This window comes from Ovis aries, chromosome 8 (genome assembly GCF_016772045.2).
Source record: "Ovis aries strain OAR_USU_Benz2616 breed Rambouillet chromosome 8, ARS-UI_Ramb_v3.0, whole genome shotgun sequence".
NCBI classification, from domain to species: Eukaryota; Metazoa; Chordata; class Mammalia; order Artiodactyla; family Bovidae; genus Ovis; species Ovis aries.
In genome coordinates this window covers 32,463,652-32,475,874 of record NC_056061.1, presented here as the reverse complement: position 1 = coordinate 32,475,874, position 12,223 = coordinate 32,463,652, and the positions used below count along the sequence as shown (strand labels likewise).

General features: G+C 35.8%; 1 protein-coding gene across 4 annotated transcripts in view; it reads right to left on the bottom strand.

The window, feature by feature from the left end:
* Nucleotides 1-12,223, bottom strand: part of HACE1 (HECT domain and ankyrin repeat containing E3 ubiquitin protein ligase 1) — a 106,335-nt gene that overhangs the window by 71,887 nt on the left and 22,225 nt on the right. The gene's annotated exons all lie outside the window — the stretch shown is intronic.

Here is a 12,223-nt window from a genome sequence, read left to right as displayed (position 1 = left end):
TTAGCTATGTAGATATCAAAAAATTTAACTTCAACACATCTGTTCTCAAGAAGCTACTGGAGGATACTCTCCTCCAAAACAAGGGAATGCAATATATCAAAATAGAAGATGTGGAATCTAGAATAATGAAGATCAAACATAGACGAGATTAAGAAATACTCAGGTTTAGAGAAAAACAATGGACATTATCTAATGATTTTGTCTTCGAAGAAACCAGTACTGAGAAAGATTTTGTGGGAGCATATACGAAGAATTACTGATTTACATCTATTGGATCATAGAAAAAGCAAGGAAAATTAAAAAAAAAAAAAAACATCTATTTCTGCTTCACTGACTACTCTAAAGCCTTTGACCATGTGGATCACAACAAACTGTGGAAAATTATTAATGAGATAGGAATACCAGGCCACCTTACCTGTCTCTTGAGAAACCTGTGTGCAGGTCAAGAAGCAACAGTTAGAACCGGACACAGAACAATGGACTGGCTCAAAGTTGGGAAAGGAGTACGTCAAGGCTGTACATTGTCACCTTGCTTACTTAACGTATATGCACAGTACATCATGTGAAATGCTGGGCTTGATGAATCACAGGCTAGAATCAAAATTGCAGGAAGAAATATTAACAACCTCAGATATGCATTGATACCACTCTAATGAAGAAAGGGAAGAGGAACCAAAGATGAAAACGCTGGCTTAAAACTCAACATTCAAAAAATGAAGATCATGGCATCTGTTCCCATTACTTCACGTCAAATAGATGGGGAAAAAGTAGAAACAATGGCAGACTTTATTTTCTTGGGCTCCAAAACTACTGCGAACAGTGACCACAGCCACAAAATTAAAAGACGTTTGCTCCTTGGAAGAAAACCTATGACAAACCTAGATAGTGCATTAAATAGCAGAGACATCACTTTGCCAACAAAGGTCCATATAGCCAAAGCTATGGATTTTCCAGTAGTCACATACAGATGCTAGAACTGAACCATAAAGAAGGCTGAGCACTGAAGAATCAATGCTTTTTAACAGTGGTGCTGGAGAAGACTCTTGAGAGTCCCCTGGACAGTAAGATCAAATCAGTCAATTCTAAAGGAAATCAATCCTGAATATTCATTGGGAGGACTAATGCTAAAGCTCCAATACTTGACCACCTGATGCAAAGAGCCAACTCTCTGGAAAACACTGATGCTGAGAAAGATTGAAATTAGGAGGAGAAGGGGGCAACACAGGATGAGATGGTTAGATGGTATCACCAACTCAATGGACATGAGTTTGAGCAAACTCCAGGAGATGGTGAAGGACAAAGAAGCCTGGCATGCTGCAGTCCACAGGGTAGCAAAGAGTTGGACATGACTTAGTGACTAAACAACAACTGATTCACACACCAAAAACAAAAACAAAAACTCAGCAAAGTTAATAGTTATCCTAGAGAAAATGTTATTGTATTACACTACTTGACTCAGCAGTAAACAATATTTACTGAACTACATACAACAAAGGAAATCAGTCCTGGGTGTTCATTGGAAGGACTGATGCTGAAGCTGAAAGAAACTCCAATACTTTGGCCACCTGATGTGAAGAGCTGACTCATTTGAAAAGACTCTAATACTGCGAAAGATGGGGATGACAGAGGATGAGATGACTGGATGGCATTACCGACTTAATGGACATGGGTTTGGGTGGACTCCAGGAGTTGGTGATGGACAGGGAGGCCTGGTGTGCTGCAGTTCATGGGGTCGCAAAGAGTCAGACACGACTGAGCAACTGAACTGAATACTGTCTCACAAAAATTTGACATAATTAATTTTAGAAATGGGAAGATAATGAATGGGAAGAGGATTTAAATTAGTTAAATCCTCACTCACTCTAACAAGAAATGATTCAGTGATATCTAAAAGTCATAAATTAAGAAAGAACAATAGAAGAATATTATGTGGAAATAGATACAAGAAGAGAAGCTAAAAGAATTGAAAATTGTCGCCTAATGATCATGAATTGAGAAAGAAGGGTATTTAAGGGAGTATAATTTTTTATTACAAAGATTTTGATAAAAAATATTTTAAGAGGTAAGCTATTCATATATTATTGCTATTTGAATTTACTTCTATTTCAGGAGGAATTCAAAAATCTATGTAAAAAAATTTTTTTTAAATCTATGTAATAGCAACATTATTATATTAAACTATATTATCAGCTATACAATTGTGAAACTCAGGAAGAGTGGTCAAGAACAACTCTCAAATATAAGAAAATAAGCACTTAGGTTATTATTTTATAAGGCAAGGCCCACTTGAACCTTTTGATTACGGTTTTTGCCTTTTTGACCTCTGACCAAGAAGCTGTGTTTGTGTGATCCAAATCTGAAGTGAGACAGATAGCAGCAATAATGTTCACTGACTGTTACAGAAAGCATATAGACAATAAGCCATCTCTCAAAAGGCACAGAAGAGATGAAGTCAATTACATCGAAAACACATATTAATATTCAATTGAGATGCAGCAACCAGAGAGGAGTTGAAATAAAGTAATTAACAAAACATATTATGCATTCATAAAAATTATATAACAGCTAAAAGTATATAATGATATATTAATAAAAATAACCTTGGCATGTGCTTGGACACTGTGCTAATAAGCATTTATCATTTCATTTATTGCATCCTGTGGGGAAGTTGATATTCTTCTCTCCAGTTTTACAAGTAGGAAACTCAGTCTCAAAGGGGTCAAGTAATATGCACCCCAATACACAAATAAACAGGGGAGCAGGGATTAACACCTAAATCCATGGTCATAACCACTAGACAATTTACCAAAAAACAAAAATTCTAATTTTTCTAAATTCAGAATAGTAAATAGAATTATGGTTAATCTGGAATATCTTCTTAAATTACATTAATTGTAGATGATCTAATAGTTCCCTATAAATATCTACTTAAGAGTCAAGCTCAAGGACCAACGTAAGTTATTTGTGTTTAGCTTTTAAATAATGCCATTTCTAAATCCACATAGTTTTCAAATTATTTCTGCATTTTTAAAATTTATACTGTTGAGTTCACAGTAAAATAAACTAGCCATTAAACTAACATATTCCTCTACAAAGTAGTAAGACAAACTTCAGGCAAATCATAGCAAGAAAGTATGATGCACAAGATGAACTGTAATACATTTCTATCATATCCTTGTACATAGTAAATATTCTACAAATACATTAAAAATTCTGTTCTTAAGAAAGGAAAACAATTAAGAAAGAAGAAAAAAACTCATCCAGTATTTTCTTTTATATTCATAAATCTTTCTGCTTTTCTAACAAAATTATCCCAATTAAGGGCCTCAAAATACACAACTATTAAAAGAAACATATATTTTCTAAAAGCTTCAATAGATCCCATGTAGATGAAATGTTGCCTGAAGACAAACAAGGAGAAAAACCCACTTCCCTCAGAGGAAGAATAAAAAAATACATAAAGGGATTTGAAGGTAAAGGGAAAAAAAAAATGCCTTTCAGCACTGAAATGAGTGAAAAGTCATCAATCTTCGTAATTAAAAAAAAAAGTTCGCAGATTTCTTTTTGTAAAAGCTCTGTACCAGAAGGAGAAAGGATAATGCAGAATTCAATTATTGATTAAATTACATAATAAAAGGAGCAAGAAAGTCACATAACTTAAAAGTTTGTTTTTAAATTTCCAGTCTATGTTAAACTACCTATATGTATAATAACTCTGAAACAAGGAAAATTCAGTTGGAGGAAACTCTTGAGTATTTATTAAATTAAAAATATAAAAGGTCTTGAACAAACAATACTACTTAAGGATTTTAAATTATACAGAAGCACAAGGCAAAATATAATTGAAGAAAATTCTGGATTCAGCTACTAAAATCCCCAAGAAGTTTTCAGTAACAGAAAAACAATCAGATACAATCGTTTATAAGAATGAGCACTATCAACATACACTTCTCTTAAAGTTACAAAAGAAAAAAAAATACAAACATTCAGAAATGGAAAGAAAATGGCAGAATACTGGTTAGAAAGATTTTGCATTTAAATAGTCCATTCTCCCTTATAGGAAAAATTGCAAAGTTTGTATGTGCTAGTAGGGGGGGACCACTTTAGCTGCAAGAGTCCCAGCACTGAACAAAATGGACAAACATCTGCCTTCATAAAGTTTACATTCTCAAGGAAAAGGAAAACAAAGGGACATAAGAAATAAAACATGTAGTGTGCTAGACACTGATTTAGTGCTATCAGAAAAACTGATAGGATTCTCTACGGCAGATCTGGATTCAATTTGTTTTAGCTAATTTCTCACCCCTAAGCCCCTACACACAAATACTTCAGTGAAAACTGCACTGCATCTGTTTAAAAGACTACAAGCTGTAATGTCCAAAAACACAAAAATCATTGTAATTTACAATTGTCATAAGTTCCCGTTTTCAAAATTTCATGGCTTCTCATTTACTTGCAAAAATTAAGTTTAGCAGTTTACAATTTAGTAAACATGTAAAGGTATAGTAACATAAATATCTGTGACTGATAGCTGATTACCTATATCTTTCAAGTTAACATAACAATTTCAAGAACTACACTGAACTGAAATCATTTTATGTATCTAATATAGGTCAGGAAAATGTGCTTTTTAAATAATTCAGAACTTCAAATTCCCTGTCCAGCCCTCTTCCCTTTAAAACAACAACAACATCACACTATTCTCCTATTCCTAGGTAATCTACAATGGGAGTCTTCCTCCTTACCGAGTAAGAAACTGCTGGGAAGGAATCCTGAAAGAAAAGCATTGAAAGGGGATTTGCATATGGCCTTCAAGAAATCCATAAAAAGAAACTACACTTTCAACAGACTTCATGACCTTTCAAGTGATAAAACAACATCCTGAGTGGAAAACTAATGTGCAAACCTAATGTTTGGGTCAATCTCAAAAGTCATTTAATTGAAGGCAGCGACTAACCAAGACCACCTGTGCCCAATAAGCTGATAAATCACAAAGCAAGAAATCCAAGGCAGTTCTGCTTTATCAATGTCAACTCTCTGAACAACAATGATCAAAGTAAAAAGGAACAGATACTCAGTATTAAACCATAAGTAAAAATCTGAGTTGCTGTATTATCATTACTAAAGAAATGATAATCAAAAAACAAAAAAAGCATCTTTCATCTCTTATTAAAAGTAATTCTGATGACAGGACAGCAATGCACAAACAACTTATATACTAAATAAAATGGCCAACTCACTAATCAGTGACTGGTTTACACAGGTCTTCTCTAGAAACCTGTCCACCTAAGCCTATTGAGACTTTGAATCCATATGTAATATCGAGCAAAAATCAGTATTATCCAGTTGTGTTAGAAAAAAAAACACAGTAACAGAACTTTCTATTATATCCTCACATTTCTCAGAAGTGATGAAAGGAAAATCCTAACATCAGAATAAATAAAATTACTCTGACCCTAAAAACACACTCTGAAATGTTAAGTACATCTACCATTGTGCCTCAAGGCTGAATTCAGTTAATGTTTTTGCAAAAGCTTTCAATTAAGTTTGCATGGCTGTCCTATAATTCTCTGGATGAAAAGCTTGGAATCTGGCTAAAAATTTCAAGAGAGCTGACTGAACGTAATTGAACTGTTCCTTAACAAGCCTACAATTTTAGGAAAAAAAAATGCAGTCAGTTGTATCAAAGATCATCTACTCTAAGCATAGTTCAACTATCATTTCATGTTGCTTGTGAACCTTCATATCACTGTATAAATTTAGCACTATAAAATTTATTCTGATAAAAATAAAATGTCTTTTAAGTGAACTGAAATTAGTCCAAAAACTAATCCTTCTATATACTCTTACATAAAATTGAGACTGAACCAACTGACAGTTCTCCAGAGTTTCTAAATCCAAGTTATTCCAGGAAAACAGTAATCAACCATTTGTGGCAATTAAACATGTCAATAAATCTTAAAGACCTAAAGACAATGAAAAAAGTTATCAAAAAGTAAGTTCAACTCATTGTCAAAAAAATTGGAGTCAATTATACATATATCTTGCCCACGGACAGAGGAGCCTGGCGGGCTATAGTCCATGGGGTCACAGAGTCAGACAGAACTCAGCGACTATATCTTCACAACAATACTAGTTTTTTAAACTATACTTCTAAAAATGAGATTAAAAATCAAACAACACACTGGACCTAGCTCACTGCACAAGAGTAAATGAATTAAAGAGTTCAGGTAGTGATCCTTGTACTGTTTTCACAGATTCATATCATCAATAATAATGGCAATAATAGTACCAATACGATCATTACTCTTAAGTATCTTCCAAAGTGTTCACAACACTTTCTTTAATTATGTAATCAGTAGACAGAATATACCTTAGGAGATAGATAAGGATAGAAGAAGAAAAAAGTTGCCAGACTATATAGTAAGCCAGATGAATAATCAAATTCTCAAATGATTTTCTATTTGAAATCAATATCCACAGACAATACAATAATTCTGGTATTGTATAGCTCCCCTTCATGGATCACAGCCTGTCTTGATGAAGGGGCTGGTGTAACTTAATAAAGTGAAGAGCCATGCCATGCAGGGCCACCAGACAGACAGGTCATAGTGAAGAGTTCTGCCAAAATGTGGTCCACTGGAGCAGGGAATGGCAAACCATTCCAGTATTCTAGCCTCAAGAACCACGTGAACAGTATGAAAAGGCAAAAAGATATGGCACCAGAAGATGAGTTACCCAGGTCAAGAGGTGTCTAATATGCTACTAGGGAAAAGTAGAGGGCAATTAATAATAGCTCTAGAAAGAATGAAGTAGTTGGGCCAAGGTGGAAATGATGCTCAGTTGTAGATGTGCTGAAAGTGAAGTCTGATACTGTAAAGAAGGCTATTGCATAGGAACACAGAAAGATAGGTTTATGAATCAAGGCAAAGAGCTGACACATTGGAAAAGACCCTGATGCTGGGAAAGACTGACGGCAGAGGAGAAGGGGACACCAGAGGACAAGATGGTTGATGGTATCACTGACTCAATGAACATCAGTTTGAGCAAACTCAGGGAGATAGTGAAGAACAGGGAAGCCTGGCATGCTGCAGTTCATGGGGTTGCAAAGAGTCAGACATGAATTAGCAACTGAATAAATTAGATGTGGTCAAGCAGGAGATAATAAGAGCGGAGATCTACATCTTAGGAATCAGTGAACTAAAATGGACAGGAATGGACAAATTTAATTCAGATGACCATTATATCTACTACTGTGGGCAAGAATCCCTTAGAAGAAATGGAGTAGCCCTTATAGTCAACAAAAGAGCCCAAAATGCAGTACTTGGGTGCAATCTAAAAAATGACAGAATGGTCTCCATTCATTTCTAAGGCAAACAATTCAACATCACAGTAATTCAAGTCTATGCCTCAACCACTGATGCCAAAGAAGTTGAAATAGACTAGTTCTATTAAAATTTACAAGACCTTCTAGAACTAACACCACAAAAAGATGTGCTTTTCATCAGAGGGGATTGGAATGCAAAGGTAGGAAGTCAATAGATACCTGGCAAGTTTGGTCTTGGAGTACAAAAAGAAGCAGGGCAAATATTAAGTGAGTTTGGTCAAGAGAATACACTGGTCACAGGAACCACCCTCTTCCAACAACACAAGAGACAACTCTACACGTGGACATCACCAAATGGTCAATATTAAAATCAGACTGACTATATTCTTTGCAGCCAAAGATGGAGAAGCTCTATAAAGTCAGTAAAAACAAGACCTGGAGCTGACTGTGGCTCAGATCATCAGCTCCTTATTGCAAAATTCAGGCTTAAATTGAAGAAAGTAGGGAAAACCAGTAGGTCATTCAGGTATAATCATCTTCCTTATGGTTATACAGTGGAGATGACAAACAGATTCAAGGGATTACATCCGGTAGACAGAGGGCCTGAAGAGCTATGGACAGAAGACTGGAACAATGTACACGAGGCAATGATCGAAATCATCCCAAAGAAAAAGATATTTAAGGCAGAATGGTTGTCTGAAGAGGCTTTACCAATAGCCGAGGAAAGAAGAGAAGTGAAAAGCTAGGAAGAAAGGGAAAGGTATACCAAACTGAATGCAGAGTTCCAGAGTATAGCAAGGAGAGGTAAGAAGGCCTTCTTAAATGAACAATGCTGAGAAATAGAGGAAAACAACAGAATGGATAAGACTTGAGATCTCTTCCAGAAAACTGGGGAAAGGGAACATTTCATGCAAGAATGAAGAATGGGCAGGATAAAGGACAGAAATAGTAAGGACCTAACAGAAGCAGAAGAGATGAAGAAGAGATGGCAAGAATCACAGAAGAACTGTACAAAAAAGGTCTTAATGATCTGGGTAACCACAATGCTGTGGTCACTCATCTAGAGGCAGACATCCTGGAGGTGAAGACAAGTGGGCCTTAGGAAGCATTACTATAAACAAAGCTAGTGGAGGTGATGGAATTCCAGATAAGCTATTTCAAATCCTAAAAGATGATGCTGTTAAAGTGCTGTACTCAGTCTGTCAGCAAATTTGGAAAACTCAGCAGTGGTCACAGGACTGGAAAATGTCAGTTTTCATTGCAATGCCAAAGAATGTTCAAACTACTGTACAACTGCATTTGTTTCGCATGCTAGTAAGGTAACGTTCAAAATCTTTCAAGCCAGGCTTCAGCAGTATATGAACTGAGAACTTCCAGATGTACAGGCTGGATTTAGAAAAGGTAGAGGAATCAGAGATCAAATTGCCAACATCTGTTGGATCACAGAGAAAGCAAGGTAATTCCAGAAAAACATCTATTTCTGCTTCATTGACTACACTAAAGCCTTTGACTTTGTGGATTACACTGTGGACAATTCTTAAAATGATGGGAATATCAAACCACCCTACCTGTCTCCTGAGAAACCTGTATGCGGGTAAAGAAGCAACAGAACTGGACATGGAACAACAGACTGGTTCAAAATTGGGAAAGGCGTAAGACAAGGCTGTATACTGTCACCCTCTTTATTTAAAATCTATGCAGAGTACATCATTCGATATGTTGGGCTGGATGAATCACAGGTTGGAATCAAGATGGCAGGGAAAAATATCAACAATCTCAGATGTGCAGATGATACCATTCTAATGGTAGAAAGTAAAGAGGAAAATAAAGAGCTATCTGATGAGGGTGAAAGAGGAAAGCAAAAAAGCTGGCTTAAACTCAACATTCAGAAAACTAAGATCATGGCATCTGGTTCCATCACTTCATGGCAAACAGAAGGGAAAAAAGTGGAAGCAATGATAGATTTTCTTGGGCTCCAAAATCACTGCAGATGTTGACTGCAGCCATGAAATTAAAAGACACTTGCTCCCTGGAAGAAAAGCCATGACAAACCTCTGCATATTAAAAAGCAGAGATGTCACTTTGACGACAAAGGTCCATATAGTCAAAGCTATGGTTTTTCCAGTGGTCATGTATGGATGTGAGAGTTGGACCATAAAGAAGGCTGAGTACCCAAGACTTGATGCTTTTGAATTGCAATGCTGGAGAATATTCTTGAGAGTCCCTTGGACTGCAAGGAGATGAAACCAGTCAGTCCTAAAGGAAATCAATCCTGAACATTCACTGGAAGGATTGATGCTAAAGCTGATGCTCCAATACTTTGGTCACTTGATGAGAAAAGCCAACTCACTGGAAAAGATCCTGATGCTGGGTAAGACTGAAGACAAAAGGAAGAGAGAGTAGCAGAGGATGAGACGGTTAGATGGCATCACTGACTCAATGGACATGAATTTGAGCAAACTCCAGGAGATAGTGAAGGACTGGGAAGCCAGGCACAGTCCAGGGGGTTGCAAGAGTCAGACCTGAAGTAGTTTAAAATCATAATGCTATTATGTCACAAGGACAAAAATGATCATACTGTACTCTTCAACTGACCAAACCACTTCCTTCCAGCAAGAGGATGAAAACATCCTTATCTTGATTTACCTCTAACAAAACAGATGCATCTATATGAAATCATGTCAAAAATTACTTGATTTCTTAATTATGACAAAATCAATCTTTCTTCCAAATCTTTTATCTGTAAAAAAAAGTAATGTAAATCTATAATTTATGTGTCATCAAAGCAAGAACACAGTATTCAATCATAAATTCTACAAAGCTTTAGAGCTCTTAGCCAGTTCAAAATCTTTTCATGCATTCTTGAGATTTTCCCTAAAGTGAGATTAAAAGGTAAATTTCAGAGCATTTCTTTATAATATCATCCTCTTTAATTTGAAAAGAGCTTATATGCTTTAAAAAATATTTTTAATGGAGCTTCTTTTCCTCTCTAAAGTTTTACATTTTATAAAATATGTGTGCATGCTCAGTCCTGTCCAACTCTTTGCGACTCATGCACTGCAGTCCACCAGGCTCCTCTGTCCATGGAATTTCCCAGGCAAGAATACTGGAGTGGGTTGCCATTTGCTACTCCAGGGGATCTTACCAACCCAGGGATCCAACCCACATCTCCTGTGTCTCCAGCACTGGCAGGTGGATTCTCTACCACTGAGCCTCCTGGGAAGCCCCATAAAATACATAATCAATATATAGTATTAATTCTAAACTTAAAAATAGAATCTTAAAACCTATGTGGACTGGTATATGTCTACATGGACATAAGTTCTGAAGACCTTTTAATGAGTTTATGCAAAAGTTAACTACTTTGAGACAACACAAAGGCCATTTGCATTTGCTGATACCTGACAAAGCATTTTAGACTTTGTTCAACTTATGGAAAGATATACAGTTAAAAGCAAAATCAATAATCCCTACACCCTGTAGTAACTTATATCTCAGAGCCCTTAAATCAAATTCAACTTAAGATAAAAGAATATGCTCATCCACTAAGATTTGAACAGGTCTCAGAAATACATTATGACAATAGGTAATATTAACACAACTATCAACGCAGATTTTTAGAGGTGGAATTCCGTCTGAAGGCTGGGAAATGGACTAATTTTTCAAGGTTCCTTCTTGCCCTAATTGAAGGATTAAAAATATATACAATGAATTGGAAAACAGTGCTAAACATTCCCTTTGTGTATGATCCTCGCCGGTATCTATAATGGACCAAATATAAAGGAAACTTACTCACTAATACAATCAACCACAAGTCAACGTGGCTTTTTACACTCGTCCTCCTATACTATATCTGCAAAATCTCACCCTGTGAAACCTATCACCACCATGAACTCAGGCCACCTATAAATCTGAAAATACAGTTCTTCAAAGGCCATCTGACTATGAGCAATTCTCCCTTACTCTACCACACCTGCTTTAGGTTGTAAACCATATGGAGTGTATTATACTAACTACTCTTCAATAACTTCAGTAGGCAATTCTAAATTTTCAATGTACCCTGTAATGCACATGTTTTGAACCAAGGTTTTCTGAGTAATTTTTGCTTCTTCACTGGCTCAAGGCACCTAAAATTAGCTTTTGTAGATAATTCCTAATTTGAATTTAGTCTTTTTACTACACACGTTACTGGGCAACAGATACAGTTTACACTCTTAGTAAATCATATGCCACTCATTTGCTTCAGCAGAGTGTTTAATATTAAAGCAGGTGCTTTTCTGTTGAGTAAGAGCTACCAGCAGGACTCTAACAGGCAACAGTTGCTTACTAGGGCCTGTCAAGACTAGAAGATTTTAGAAGATTTTTTCCCCCACCCAGAATACTTCTTAAATTTAGTAATACTGACCTGCAGAAAGTAAAAAGTAATGAAAAGGAATAATCCTGAAAACACTGAATTAGTTTTCAGATGATAAAAGACAAAAAAATAATAATGAACACTGATGTTCAGAAGAAATGCCAGGGAAGAAAAAAATATTCATGTATCTCTTTTATCCAACTCTTATTAAACATATGACAATGTCAACTTTGAGCTCACTACCTTAAAGAAGTGCAATATTTTGTGAATTGAGGTTGTACATAAAGCATCTTAGTATATAGGAGCCAACATCCTGAACCCAGGTTAAGAAAAAAGTGTTTGCAAAGACAGAAATCCAGATTCCACTAAGAATTTTTCCAACAAAAACATTAGACCCAGAATGTGTACAAAATAATAAACATAAACTATGTGTCTATGTAGATGCTGGTAGTGTTTTTTTGTTTTCAGTTGGTTTTTTATTTTAGTTAGCAAATAAATAATATTCTATTATCCATAATGTTAAATGTGGGAAAAAAATGAAA